Source organism: Octodon degus, unplaced genomic scaffold (genome assembly GCF_000260255.1).
Source record: "Octodon degus isolate 3935 unplaced genomic scaffold, OctDeg1.0 scaffold00001, whole genome shotgun sequence".
In the NCBI taxonomy this organism is placed as follows: Eukaryota; Metazoa; Chordata; class Mammalia; order Rodentia; family Octodontidae; genus Octodon; species Octodon degus.
The window spans coordinates 4,246,673-4,263,148 of NW_004524577.1; positions in this window are offsets into that span (position 1 = coordinate 4,246,673).

The following is a 16,476-nucleotide window of genomic DNA, read 5'->3' on the forward strand; positions in this document are numbered from 1 at the left end:
TTTTTTGGAAGGGTCTACAGGGTGTTCAGGATCTCACTACTAGATCAGACTCATAGTGATCTGCCTGTTTACAGCCTTTAAGAGCTGGGATTACAGGCACGCGCCACCACTCCCAGTCTCAGTTGCCCTCTCAGCACACCCCAGGGTAGGGCTGGCAAGGCAGGCCCGGAGGTCAAACCCTGGCCCCTTCACCTGCTTGCAGGCGTTGTAATCCACTGAGCTATTTGGCTAGCCTTGTACTGATATTTTGCATAGTTGATCTATCTCTTTGTGATACTCAGGTGTTAAAGTCCACCATTAAAATTGTGTTATTGCTCATTTGATTTTTCATGTCTATTAAAATTTGGGTTTTCCAACTTTGGGTGAATATTTATTTATGATTGTTACTTCTTTCACTTGCAGTTTTTTCCTCACAAGTATGTAGTGATCTTCTTTATCTCTTTCAATTACTCTTGGTTTGAAGTTGATGTCAGCAATTAGAATAGCTACCTCTGCTTTTGTTTTGGCTTCCTGACACTTGGAGCATTATTTTCCATCCTTTGAATTTCAGTCTATGAATTTCCTTTTGAATTAAACGTGTTTCTTGTATACAAGAAATATGAATGTGTTTCTTGTTGGATTTTGTTTCTTGATCCACTCTGCCAATCTGCTTCTTTTGATTAGTGAATTAGTGAATTAACTTCTGTTTGTCATTTTATTTTCCTGCTGCTGTTTCCCTACTTTTCCCCTTTGATTAATTGCTTGTTCTGCCTGATAGTTCCTTTCTGTTTGTATTCATGAAGTTGTAGTCAATTTCTCCTCCGTCTAGAACATCTTTGAGTACTGTTTGTATAAATCTCTTCAGTTGTTCTTTGTCATGGGAGCATCTTGTTTCTCCACTGATATGAGTCAAGACTTTTTATAGGAGGGAAAGATTATGGAAATTCGCCATTAATTTTACTCTTAAGTTGAATGAAGTTTTCAACCATAGTTGGTTTTTTTAAAAAAAGAATAACTACAAAAAAATCAAAATTTACATGCAGAGGAGGATAGAATTGGCCCATAAGAGGGCACTAAGCAGACATATCTGCATTTTTTTGCCTTTAAAATTTATTGAAGGGATAAAACAGTGAAGGAAAAGAGTACACTGATAGTGGTGAAGAAAACAATAGAAAGGATGACATTAACAGAGCGGGAACATTGAGGCATTTTGTCTAGAAAGCAAAGAGGCTCAGATTTATGGAGAAAAAAACTGGAGAAAACAACTCACCACATATGGGGAAGTACAGTGCGGCCACATGGATGCCATGTAAGAACAACCCAAAACCAATAGTCAAAAAAAATGGAAAGAAATTTAGGAGTTCACACGGAAATATCTTCAGCAGTATTTTCACAGTGTCGCGTTCCCTTTCCATTTCTTGGGTGATGTTTGATAAGGACGCACGTTCCTAAATGCATCATTGGTTGTCTCCTTGTCACAGGTGGGTAATGGGGATGGGAAAATCATGTTTTTTTTCCATAGAGACACAGTCTCAGTTTCTAAGCTATACATCTCTCTAGCAATTTAAATAATATATTTACCTGGGCTTCCACTCAAAACCTGGGAATCAATATCTTAGAGATTCCAAATATCTGTATTTTCAAAAATTTTTGGAAAAGACTCTGTTGTACCCAGAGTCAAAGACAATAATTATTAAACCTTAGCTCTCGACTCCTGTTTAGATTTAGATAAACCAAGTACATTTAATGCATGACAGATAGAATGGAAAATAGAAACACACAGCCCAACAACACTTTTCAGAACTGGATACAAATAAAAATATTGTCTTCAGGTGAAAAACTCGTTCCCCTCACAACCGTGGTACTAAGGAAAAGGAACAAAGCAACATTCCATACTTTGTAGTGAGCCTTCAGGGCTTGGGATGAAGGAGCCATTTTGAACACTTCAGAAGCTACCAACTTGTCTTAGGTGTGGCTCAAGTTGTCCTTCAGGGGAGAGGTGTCATGGAAGCCTTACGTTTGTGACTTGTGACTTTTATGCTTCCATTTTTTTCTTTATAAATTGGAAAAATAAAAATTTGGAGAATAAAATGAGTTTAATACATAGGAAATTCAGATAATGGTGACTGGCATATAGTGTACCCTGACTTCTTTCTTTTCCTTTCCTTCTTCCCGACCTCCTCCTCTCCCTAGTATGCCTTCCCACCTGAGCGTTTCCTTCCTCATTCACAACATCTATTATCCATCTTGGGTCCTATTTACACTTTCAGTTTCTCACAGTAGGGAACGATGTGGATGCGTGCCTGTGTGTCTGCTATATTCCACACTTAATACTGTGTTCTTAAGATAATGAAAGCTTATGATTATTATTCCATAAAAAGTGTACTCATCCACACAGCTGACACTGACAAAGGATCTACAAACTGCGGTACAGGGTTTCAGGGTAAATCCTGAGGGGATTTGACTGACCTTGTCAGATACAAAAGTTACCTTTCTTGTTATATAGGTCTTGCTTTATCTTGCTCTTAACCATCCAGCAGAAAAGTATAAAAACAAGGTACAAAAAGTAAAGCCATATTGATATGCTGAGCTGTGAAAGGCTCAAGCCAACAACTTCTGACACAGCCAGTCCTATGGACAACCCACTAATCTTATGAATTACTGGACTATATTGGATTACTTTGCTGAATCCACACACCTACAATATTTAAGTGGCAATGGAATACCCATCTCTGGCAAAGCTAAACAAAAAAGTGGATACAAATGAAGGACCATTTTGTATCTGTACATACAAAATAGTTAGGATAGATACACAGCTACTTTCTCTTAATTCAGTGAGAAGCAAGATGTGTACTAATAGTGTTTGGACAGGATATCATGTCTGCATCTTGTATTATGAATAATCACTACGAAGACAACAATATGCAATGTATTAATTATTGAAACTGTCCTACTAATCGGTTTTGAAACTGTCTTATTGCTATTTGTTTCTTGAAGTGTACACATTTAGGTCTTCTTGTTCTTGTTCTTCTCCTCCCCTTCCCCTCTCCTTCCCTCTCCCCTCCTCCTCCTTCTCCTTGTCCTTCTTTTTTCTTCTTCTTTTGTGGTACTAGGGATCAAACTCAGGACTTTGCGCTTGCCAGGCAGGCACTTATGACACTGAGCTATATCCCCAGCCACTCATGCTTTTCTTATAAAAACATATAGCATAACTCAGTGACTCCAGCGAGAGGAGTCCCCATTGTAGCTTCATTATTTTTGCTCTTCCTGTTGTATTTATGTCTCTAGGAGTTAGCCGGACACAATGGGAGTTAGCCCGGGATGCTTCCTGTGGTCCTGCCCACGAAGGTTTCAAAGGTGCTTCAGGTGCATGCATATGGACCGAGCAATGTAGCACAAATGCAGCAGGTTGCTTCTAGCTTATGCCATGATGTGCATGGGAAGGCTGACAACAAGAGGGTGACTCCCTGTGCACCCTGTTTCCACCCTCTGAAGCATCTGAGGCCTCAGAGCAAGCTGCTTCAGTTACACTGAACAAGCCAGAGATGCTGGTTTATGGCACAGGTATGACTTGCAGTCAGATCGAAGTAGCACTGCTGGAATTTGGGAACAGCTTCAGAAGTGTGGCAGCCTGATCACACTCAAAGACCTTGAAGCCAACCGTTCTCTCACACTTCTTTTCCCTCTCTACTCACTCCTGTGTTTCTCTTTCACTTGCAAAACTGCAAAGAAATCCTTGAAAGTTCATTGTCTGATAAAAGACCCTGAGTCTGTCACTCTTATTGTCTTCAATGTGAGTGGTGGAAAATCATGCAAATAGTATTATGAATCTAGAGTAATAAAGAAAGCCATAGGAGAGACAGGAATTGAAAAATTCTTTTTTTTTTTTTTTTTTGGAACCGGGGATTGAACTCAGGCCCTTGCGCTTGCCAGGCAGGTGATTATTCTACGGATCTATCTCTCCTGGCCCTGAAAAATTCTTTAGCTGTCCATTTTGTCAAAGTATTTTCAGGGAAGCCGGGTCTGGTAAAATTGTAGATACCAGAGTCAAGCAATTGGAGATATATGGGTCAGAGCAGCATTTGTGTTTGCATAGTGTCACAGCGCTGAAACAAGCCTGTCTCTCCACATGCAGAATGCACAAAAGCCAGAGGAGATAAAGAAGCCATAAAGCATTTAGTGGTGTCAGCACAAGAGGAGGTAATATTGAGTAGGCTTTTATGTTCCGCAAGGAGATCTGTGGCAAGGAATAGCGAAGCAATGCCAGTGGAAAATCCCACGAGCTGCTATGCTCACCGAGAACAACACGTGTGTCTGTCGGTGTGCTCATAGCCCCTGGTGCAATGCCTGGAAATCACCACAGATGGACATAATGACTAACGAGGCGATCAGATGATTTTTAAAAGGAAGGAGCTAGCTAGGTATCAAGAAAAATGCTATTTACTGTTCATGAATTTTGTGTCTGCTGGCTACGGTTGTCTAGCGGTTGGGTTGGCTGTGCTGTCAGTGTGTGAGTACATCAAGAACATTCAATAAAAAAAAAAAAAATCTCCCACTGGCTTCCAGGCATGCAAAAATGCCAAGGACAAGGCATTTTTTTCCCTGAGAAGCTCAAAGTTTCACAAAACTCATGACATTCTTACTTTCCACTTGCTCAGGAGTTTTCTAGGTAAAGTCAGGGAGGAAGCATCCCCAGACAAGGGAATCTTAGTTCTAAGATCAAGCCACAAGTTTGTAAGGTGGTTTCCACATAATTAAAGTTGTGAGCAAGCAGCGATGAGCGAGGGCCTTCTGCCTCATCAGTAAGCATGACCACCCCATGTGGGGTTGACAAAGAGAAATGAAAGGGGTTTCAATGACTTAGGTTTTGTAGCAATCACTCAGGGTGCATATTCACAGGATAAGCCAAGGGATACACACTGGAGATAGAAAGATCGCTGTGGAACCATTTTTATTGTTCGTGTAAGAAATTACTAGACTTAGAATAATGTCCAGAGTTGGCTAAGGATAGAAAATCAAAAGACAGATTTGACACCAGTTTAGGAGTTAAAGTCGTGATTTGGTAGCCATTCAGATGGCGAAGAAATTGGAAACTATGATGAAGTTTCTAATTTCAGAAACTGGATGGATGGTGACGCTGTGTGCCCACGTCAGAACACGAGACGTGGGGTAGGCAGGCAGGTAGCAGGTTTGTTTTGATAAATTAATGTGATTTAGATCTAAAATCTTCTCTCCAAATTCTCACATGTTTGGAAAGTAATTAGATTATGGGGGTATCTCAGTTACTCTTCTCTCGTTGCTGGGACAAATATCCAACACGCAAAATGAGGGAGTTAAAGGTTTATTGAGCTCACAGTTACTGGAGGTTTCAGTCCATACTCAGCTGGCTCCAAGGCAGAGCGGCACAGGGCAGGGAGCAACCATCCATGGTGGTGGCAAAGAGCAAGGGAGTGGCAGCATCTGAGGAAGGTAGCCAGCCTCTCAACCCTCCTTACACTGTAATGCAAATTACCCGCCTCAGAGCAGGTGTAGCATCTACACCCACAATCACAAACTCCAGAAGGTGCCCCATGACTGCATGAGGCTTTGTGGGGGACAGCTAGACACAAACCATAACAAGGGTGCTGTATCCAATAGATTAATTCATTAATAAGTTTAGCAGCTACATATGCTTTTATGAGGCAGCGGATCATTGGCATTGGGCCACTGGGGTGAGGGGCAGAGCCTAGAAGTCTGTAGTCTTGTCCCCCGCTCCTCATCCTCTCTCTCTGCTTTTAGGCTCCCATGAATTAGTAGACTTCCTCTGCTGTGTCCCTCTACCATATGATTTCTACCTTGGAGACAACAAACCACGGACTAAAAACTCTGAAAATTATAAGCCGAGATAAACTTTTGCTCCTTTAAGTTGTGGCAAGTGTATTTTTGCTCTGGCGGCACAATGACTGATACAGCTGGTGTTGATGTACCTGTGGGCTTCCATGTATATCTGTTCTGTATTAGACAGTGTGTGCATCTAACGCTCATCAAAGGGGAGTAACGCTGGCTTCGGGAGCCTCTCTTTTTTCCAAGGAGAAAATGACTCCTGGGTTGTGCTCATCCAGGGTGCAGGGAAGTTGAAGTATGCTCTCCATGAAACTCCTCTTAGGCTTCCAGTTCATGAATTCTCTATAAGAGAAGGTCCATAAGCTAGGTCAGAATCCCCGTGCTCTGTCCCACTGGCTAATGACCATCCAGGACGATCTCTCTTTCTTAGTCTTCCCAAAGAAGAGGTGACTAACAGTAAAAGCTACTCAACAAGCACCCACTTCCCAACTTTATTCTTGTCTTCCCCTCTCCTCACTAACCCATCAGTTGCTCTTTTTGATGTCTTCTCCACTTACTAAATTGAAACTTTGCAAGAATGCCAATGAACTCTTGATTATTTGTTTGTTTTTGCAGTACCAGGGATTGAACTCAGGACGCTGGCTTGCCAGGCAAGCAGCTTTTTCTACTGAGCTTTCTCCCCTGCCCGCAGAACTCCCAATTGTTAAACATAATGGAGCTATAATATTCCTCCCGAGTTGACTTTTCTGCAGCATTTAAAATGAACTACTCCTTTCTTTTTTTAAAAAAAACCACCATTTTTAAACTACTCCTTTCTTATTCAAAATTATTTCTGAGCTTTCCCCATTAACATTTTTGTACTTTTTCCCCTCCTAACTATGGCTATGTCCCTTTTAGTTCTCTTAGCTAAATATTTATCTTCCTAGATTTCTTTCTATTGTTAACAGTGTAATTATTTTTCTGACGTTAAAATGGACACATAAATTTTTAAAAATGGAAGTGATGCAGAATAGTAAGAAATTGTCTCACAAAAATCACTTAAGGATAACGAAGATTAGAATTGTAAAGTCTTATCTTTATTTATTTCTTCTCCCATTTTCTTTTCTTTTTGAAGAGGATTCAAAGTTGTATTGAAACAACATTCTCTGCCTTGATTTTTTTTCTTCCTGGTTCTGCAGATTGAACCCATGCATTCACAAGGAGATTTTTTTTGTGGTTTTTATTTTGAAACAGAGTCTTACTAAATTGCTAAGTTGCCTAGTCTGGATTTAAACTTGCAATCCTCCTGCTTCAGCCTCCAACACTACTAAAATGACAGTTGTGTGTCACTGAATTTTGTTTCCCCTTTGGAGTTGCTCTTCCTTTGGGCTCAATTTTATGGACTATAATTACCAGAGAAACTGTTGTTATATGTACAATAAGAAAGACGATAGTATAGTTCCCTTTTAGTAGACCTCAGTCCAGTTAGTTGGCCCAGTAGAGAGCACCTAACAGGGAAAACTTTCCTGTTTATAGCTAGCCTTCTGAAACAAATAAAAGCCGAATATACTTGCTAAATGGCAGAAAAAAATGGTTTTTAGTATATTATTAATATAAAGGAGGTTTATAAAAATAGACCATTTATATACTATATTGGAGACATAAAGAAGCCAGAAAAATGTACTGTTTTATTTTACTTCCAAAAATATCCCCACACAGTCTGTTCTGGATGAAGCAGATTGTATATTACATTATTGAACACATTTATCTAGAATAAAAACTTATAGGCGGGACAATGGCACAAAGACGTCTTGTCTTTTTATGAGACTAACAAGGAACGTCCAACATAGTGGAGTAAAGCTCTCAATGGGGTTCAAGGGCAGGCCTGACGCAATCCCTAACAGAGGAAAAGTTCCTAACAAGGATCCTGATAGGAAATGTATAGATTCTTTCAGGAATTGTTTCTTTAGAAGATTTCTAGACCTAGAAAATAATGATATGGCTTGATTTTCTCTTGAGCATTTCCCTAGTGCCAAACGCTTAAGCCAAAAGGGACCATATTGCCCCGGCTGGTATACTTTTCCTGTTAGTGAAATTGTCCTGATTGCCAACCTCACAGGCAGAGTCTCGAAAGTCACTAGACAATGGAAATGTTTTCTTCAGGAAGATTTGAGGGAAACAAAATTTCAAGAAGAGAAACTTACTTTCCTAGCATGAAATTTGTTGGCTTTATCCTATGCCTTAACTTAAAAATTATTACTATTAAGGAATCTATAAGTTTCCTGTCAACATCCTTCTTACGAACGTTCCCTGTCAGGGATTGCATTAGGCATGCCCTTGAACACCCACTGAGAGCTTTGTTTGCTTCACTCTGTTGGACACTCCTTGTTAATCTCATGAAAAGACAAGATGTCTCTGTCCTATTGTCCCTCATGTAAGATTTTATCCTAGATAAATGTGTTCAATAATGTAGAGGTGCCCAGCTGAAGATGAAATTTTTCCTTAGGGCATATTTGGAAATGTCTGGAGACAGTTTTGCTGATCTGAACAAGGAAAAGTTGCTACTGGACTCTACTGGGTATAAACAGATAGAACCAAGTCCTATACTCCAAAGAATCATGTGAGCCAAGAGATCAGGAGTGTCAAATTTGAGGAAATCCGTAATATCACGTATGCTCTGGTCTGTGGCCAAGATATAGTCTCCTGTTTACTGTAATTTTCAAATGACAATCTGTCAAGTTATACTGTTTTTCCTTCATGGGTTTGTACTTCTGGAGTTTGGAAATTTTTTTTCTGTAATATTGGCTAGTGAAAATCTGTTGGAAATGAAACTAGAGAAAAATATACATCACTTGGAGTGCTGAAAGTCAAATCTGGCATATTGTATTGTGACCATTTTCTTATCATTTGGACTGGAAAATAGAAAATGTATTCGTTAGCTTTCCTTTGTTGTGACAAATTTCCAGAGAAAAATCAAATTGAAGAAGGAAACTTTTGCTTTGGCTCAGAGGGTTCAGGCCGCAGTTCACTGACCTTGTTGTTGCTGTCACAGGGCGAGAATTCTCCACTCCAGTCTAAACAGAATGCGTGCTTAGAAAAGTGCTCTGAGATTGAGCATATCAGGTAGAATCTGGAGAAGACGCACCATGTTTCTTTTCCTTCCTGCAGTGAGCCCAAGCATTGTGATGGGGCTGGCGCTGCTTCCTCTGTGGCTCCCGGGAGGGTGAGGGGAGAAAACAGGGTATGGAGAGAAGGCACGAGGTAGAGAGGGAAGCTAGAGAGAGACTGAGGACACACAGGCCCTTTTGGGTTGTGCCACCAATGGCATTCTTTCTGCAGCCAGCCTCTGTCTCCTGAAGTTTCCTCCCCCTCCAATTAGTTCATTAAGCCGTGACTCCAGCAATGGCTTCATCCATTCATGAAGTCAGAGGCCTCGTGATCCAGTCACCTTTCTGAAGTCCCCACCTCTGAAAGACTCTCGGAAACCAGGCTTTCAACAGATGATCTTCTGGGGGACCTTACAGACCCAAACCATAACAAAAACTACCATCAGGTAAAAGGAATAGAGAGACCGAGAGAGAACGCTGACTGTGTATGTTACTGGCTGTGAACCCTGATTTCTTCAACAAGTCACCCTTATTAATGGCATTAACATTTTTATAGACATTCCCACCATAAATACCCTTGAGCATACTTTCACACATACATTTTTTAAAAATTTAATTTAATTTTATCTTGAAGAGTAAAAACAAAAGGTAAAATAAATAGCAGAAACAAAGACAGAGTCAGGGTAACAATGCAATAATACATATGCTACAGATTTTCAAAATAAGAATAGCTCATCAACAATGGATGTTATTTATTTTTGTCATCAAATTAGTTGCTCAGATTAACAGATATAGTTACGCAAGATTGGGAAAACATTTGAATATTACCTCTCCAAGATTACAAATACTTGCATGATTTATGATCTTTTTATTATACTATAATAGCATATTACTACAATACTATGGTGATCTATGAAATTTTTATAGCCAGAGTGACGGGTTGAAAGTTTGCATTGAAAGTTGTGTACACGTCGTACTTCCCTCTGGAGTAAACACTGTATCTAAGTTTACACTTTTATTCAGTGATTTGTGGGTAGTGTTTCTCCAAAACTATTTCCAACACAGTGTTTTGTAAGTATATTAATATTTGATATTTGATGGAAAAACATATCATCTTTTAAACTTTGAATTTGATCACCAGTGAGAGCAATAATGATGTACTTATCGATAACTTGTTATCTTGTAAGTATTCTTTTTAAATCTCTTGATAACTATTGGTTTGTGAATTGACATCTTGTCATTGGTTATTAATCCATTATTACATATTAAGGTTGTTCATTCCATATTATATGTACTGGAATAATTTTTCCCACTTTGTGTTTTTTTTGCCCTTGATATAGATAGATAGATAGATAGATAGATAGATAGATAGATAGATAGGTATCTAGGGAAGGGTCTACAGGGTGTTCAGGGTTTCACTACTATATCAGACTCATAGTGATCCGCCTGTTTATAGCCTCCTGAGAGCTGAGATTATAGGCATGCATCACCGTGCTCAGTCTCAATTGCTCTCTCAGCACATCCTGGGGGTGGGGCTGGCCTGGCAGACCTGGGGATCAACCCCCTGGCCCCTGCACCTGCTTGCAGGTGCTTTAATCTGCTGAGGTATTTGACTGTCCCTAAATATATTTTGGAAGGTATAGACATATTTAAAACCCTTGTCAAACTTTTCAGATTTTAATTTCTATACATTTCCTATTTATGACAAGAAAGGCATACACTCTTATTTTTATGAGGGGACATAAATGCTTATCTAAAAAATATTTGATCCATCATAATTTTGACTTATGGATTGATTTATGATACAGTTGTTTTCATCAAATTTCTGCCTTTGCTTTCCCACCCACAGCCATGTGCTTCTAAGTTCTTTCAATTCTATCTGTTTAATATCTTTGGAATGAATTCCCTCATCCCACCTCCAGCTTCCTCACCTTGGCCAAGAGCTCATTATTTTTGAGCCTACAGTTACTGCAACAGCCTTCTAACTGGTCTCTCTGCTTCCAATCTTGGAACTCTCAAATTCAGTCCCAGATGTTGCAAGTGTGGTTTTTCAGAAAGAATTTCTGGGAGTCTTCCAGGAAATATTTTTGATTTGAGCATAGTCATTTAACTTTTTCCTCCAAATTTTCATGGAAAATATTAGTTTAAGCAGTTGGAAATATTTCACACAGCGTTATACTACTGTGTTCTTTCTTTGTACTTCTCAAAATTAAATTAAATTCACACAAGAGCTCCATGTTCTACATGAACAAGAAGTTTTATATCATGTCTTGGGTCTTCTGACTCATGACAGAATGACCTACTGACATTTTAAGTAATCCTCAGAACAAGATTGGCTTCTATGAGGTTGGTAATCTTTCCACTATAGGAAATATATTTACAAAAAAAAACTCCATGAACCCATGGAAATTAAATAACACCTTCCTGGACAATCAGTGGGTCACAGATGAAATTAAAGAAGAAATTAAACAATATTTACAATCAAAAGAAAGCACAGACACTGGAACCCTGGGGCACAATAAGAATACTCCCCCGAGGAAAATTCACAGCACTGAATTCTCACATCAAGAAAACAGAATGAGCCCAGGTAAATAATCTTAGTTGCACTTCAATCTTCTAGATAAAGAAGAAGTCAAGCTTAAAGCCCGAAGAAGGCATGAATTATAAAGATTAGAGAAGAGACTAATACAATGGAGACTAAGCAAACAATACAAAGAATTAATGAATTAAAGAGCTGGTTCTTTGAAAGAATAAGTAAAATTGATAAACCCCTAGCCAACCTTATAAAAACAAAAGGAATGAGAAAGTTAAATTTCATGCAATAAGGAATGAAAAGGGTGAAATCACTACAGACCCTATAGAAATTCAGAAGATCATCAATACCAATACTTCCAAAATCTTTATTCTCACAGGATGGAAAACTTAGAAGAAGTGGACAGATTCCTAGATGCATATGAATTACCAAAGCTGAATCAAGAAGACATAAAAATTATGAATAATCCAGTATCAGTCAATGAAATTGAAAATATGATTAAAAACTTACTAACAAAGAAAAGCCCAGGAACTGATGGATTCACAGCTGAATTTCACAAGCAGTTTAGAGAAGATTTAATAGCAATACTTATCAAACTCTTCACTGAAATTCAAAAAGAAGAAATTCTCCCAAACTCATTCCTAGAGGCAAGTATTACTCTGATACCAAAACCAGAGAAAGACTCAACCAACAAGGAGAATTACAAGTCAATCTTCCTAATTAACATAGATGCAAAAATCCTCAATAAAAGGCAAACAGAATGCTGCAAATCATCAAGAAGATTTTACACCGCATCCAAGGGGGGTTCATCTCAGGAAGGTATGGATGATTTCATGCATTTAGTTAACCACATCAACAGAACTAAAGTCAAAAATCACACGATCATCTCAAAGACGCAGAAAAGCTTTTAACAAACTCCAACACTCATTCATGATAAACAAAACCCTGCTGAAAATTGAAGTAGACGGCCCTTTCTTCCATCTGATAAAAGCCATCTCTGATAAATCAACTTTCATCATCATACCAAATGGACAAAAACTGAAGGCCTTCACTTTAAAATCAGGAAGAAGACAAGGATGTCCACTGTCATCACTCAGGTTTAATATAATTCTGGAAACATTAGCTACTGCAATTAGACAAGAGAAAGAAATAAAAGGAATAACGATCAGAAAGGAAGAAATGAAATTATCATTATTTGCAGGTGACATGATATCCTACATAGAAGACCTCAGAAACTCCAGCAAGGGTCTTGTAGATTTAACAATCAAATTCAGTAACATAGCTGGATACAAATTCAACACTAAAAATCAATAGAATTCTGTTCACAAAGAACAAATACCCCAAGAGAGATATTAGGGAAAACATGGCTTTCATGTTTTCTAAAAAAAATGAAATACTTATGAAGCAATCCAACAAAGGAAGTAAAAGATTTATACAATGAAATTACAGTACTCTGAAAAAAGACAGAAGATTTCAGAAAATGGAAAGATATTCCTTGCTTCTGGATAGGGAGAACCAACATTGGGTAAATCACCATAGTCCCAAAATTATTATACAGATTCAATGCAATCCTAATTAAAATACCATTAGTATGCCTCACAGATCCTGAAAAACATTAAAATACCATTAGTATGCCTCACAGATCCTGAAAAACATTCCTAAAATTCATCTGGATTCAGAAGAGACCTGGAATAGCAAAAGCAATCCTGGAAATAAGGGAAAGGCAGAAAGCATCACATTCCCTGATTTAAAATTATAATACAAATATACTGTGATACAATCCATATGGTATGGGAAAAAATAGACCCAAGGACAAAGGACAGATTAGAAGATGCAGGCACAACTATATTCACACTCAGTCACTTTATTTTTGACAAAGGGGCCATATTTCTTGGGAAATATGTTCACTGGAAGAAAAACAGCCTCTTTAATAAATGGTGCTGGAAAAGCTGGCGTTCCACATGCTGAAGGCTGAAATTAGACCCATGTCTATCACCATGCACTAAACTAAAGTCAAAATGCATCAATGATTTAATTACTAAAAGAGAAATAATGACTCTACTGGAGGAGAAAGTACATAGAAATCTTGAAGACACAGGGGTAGGCAGAGAGTTCATGAACAAAAACCACACTGCACAGGAAATACTTCAAGGAATCAACACCTGGGATCTCATCTCTTTGAAAAGTTTCTGCACCTCAAAAGAAATCAAAATCAGAGTAGAAAGAAAACAAATGAATTGGGAAAGATTTAGCCAAATATCAATCAGGCAAAGGACTTCTATCTGGAGAATATAAATTTTTTTTAAACAATCAGGCTCCCCAAATTAAAAAATCCAATCTAGAAATGGGCATCTGAGATGAACATACACCTTTCAGATGAAGAAATATAAATGGCAAATAAATATATGAAAAGATGTTCAATATCATTGGTTGTTCAAGACATGTAAATTAAAACAAGACTGAGATTCCACCTTATCCTAGAAAGAATGGATATCATCAAGAAGTCAACCACAACAACATGCAGTATATTAATTACTGAAACTGTCTTACTAATAGGTTTTGAAACTGTCTCATTCCTATTTGTTTCTCAATAAAATTATTAAAAAAGAAAATATGAATACAGAGCATACAGCATGACTTTTTTTTAAAAAGAAAAGCATATTTGTACCTCTGCCTCACCATGTGTATAATCTGTATGCACACTACATATATGTAATAAAAAATAAGTTAGAAAACATAAAAAAAGAAGTCAACCAATCACAAATGCTGGAAGGACTGTGGGGAGAAAAGGAGCCCTTCTCCCCTGTTGGTGGGAGTGTACACTGGTATAACTACTATGGAAATCAGTGTGGAGATTCCTTAAGAAACCAGGATGGATGGTCCCATTTGACCCAGATATTACCCTCCTGGATATTTTTCAGAAGAACTGAAAACATTACCCAAATATTCATCAACTGAGGAATGGATTAAAAAAAAATGTGGTATTTTTATGTAATAGAGTATTACTCAGCTATAAAAAAGATAAACTTGAGGTTTGATACCTAAATAGATGCAACTAGAGATGATACTCATAAATGACATACATCACACCTTCCTGTGTAATCATCATGTTGTCTCGCTAGTGTAAGAACATGAAAGAGTAAATTAAATCTGAAAGGTACAATAGATACTGTGAAAGGGAAAGAAACTGTTCAGAGGGAAGGAACAACTGGGATGAAGTGAAGAAGGGAAAAAAAAGAAAGAAGGAAGGAAGAGAAAAAGAAATGTATACATGAATACACACAGATAATTATACTGCTGATTTCTGCTGGTCTACTGAGAGCAGAGGTTAATGCCTAAACTTTTTCTCTCCTCTTTTTAATTTTTGACCAATTTTTTCATGCTTACCTCTGGTAATCCGAACAACTAATTTGAAGACACCAATACACAATATAACAACCGTTGTTGAATTCCTGTCATTTTGTTTAGTGAAGTTCTGTATCTTTTTTCTTTCTTACTATTTTTGTTCTGTTTAAAAAAATTAAAAAATAATAAAAAAGAAAAATATTTAGTACTTAACAAGTATCCATGACCTCTCTTACATTCCCATATTTCTTTGCAGTAAGTTTGGGTCATTTGTTTGTTTTGTTCAGTTTTGTTTTGGTTTTGCTCATGGGTTTTAAACAGATACAAGGTGTGTCATGTCTAAGGAGAAGCTCTCAGAACTAACATGGCTGCTCTTATTTAAACTTCTGGGTTTTTTAAGGGGGCTACCAGGGATCAAACTCAGGACCTTGTGCTTGCCAGGCAGGTGCTTATACCACTGAGCTATTGCTCCAGTCCTGTTTGTTCTTATTCCATTGTTTCTCCTAGTAGCACACTGCTCACCTTCAGACCTGTAATGAGATGTGTGTGGGCCAGAGGTAGGGCTAGGATAAGAACCAAGCCACTGAGAGGTTGGCTGCGCTTGCTTCTACAACACAGGCGACTTCCAAGAGACTAAGGCAGAAGCTGCCAGCCCTCTGCAAGGCGTGGCTTTGTATGGGCATAGTTGGCACTTCTACCGCACTTCCATGATCAAAGAAGTCTCAGGCTGCCCCTATTTCAATGATGAGAAGTAGATGAGCAGGGATGTGAAAGAACTAGTGGGTATCTTTTATGTGTCACAGTCAGCCCTTCCGCCACCAATGAAAAATACATGTATGTACCATGTTTTCAGACCACCAAGTTCTCACCATATCATGCAACTGGTTTAAATTCCAGGAAATGATCAGCCAACCTGGGCCCTGGCATGGGTGAGGCCCCCGGGTGTGGTCTTTGGAGTAGGTTCCTCTGACCCAAAGGCCTGTGCACTGTGAGCTGTATTTCCCAAATCCACCAAAAATGCAGCTCAGAGAAAAAAGGATATGAAAACCACATCAGGCACTGAAAAGGGTGACACAAAGCACCTCTGGTCCACAGCAGCCTAAAACCAAGCCAGGAACATGTCACTGGTCCTTGACTTGGACTCCATTTTTATGACTGTGAACCAGCTTTTCATCGCAGTGAAAAAATGCCCAACATAAGTTAACCTGAAGAAGGAAAAATTTATTTAATTTGGCTCATGGCTCCAGAGGTGCCAGTTCATGGTTAGCTGACTCCATTGCTTTTAGGTCTTCAGTGAGGCAGAGAAGTTAGGGAGGAAGGCTATAGAGGAGCAGAACCACTAGCCTCCTGGTGCCTGGAAATGAAAGAGCGATGGGAGGGGCTGGGGAGATGGCTCAGTAGGATAAGCGCCTGACTGGCAAATGCAAGGATCTGAGTTCAATCCCCGGTTCTGAAAAAAAAAAAAAAAGAAAGAAAAAGAAAGAGATGGGAGAGAAGTGGGGGGAGAGACAGAGGGAGAGAGGGGAAAAGGGAGAAGGGGAGAGAGGGGAAAGAGGGGGAAACAGCAGAGGGGAGAGGGGAGAGGGGGAGAAAGAAGGAGACAATGAAGGAGAGAAAGAGAGGAGAGAAAGAGACAGAGGAGAGGGGATGGGGAGGGGAGGGACAGAGGGACAGAGGAAAGAGGACAGGGGAGAGGAGGAGAGAGGAGAG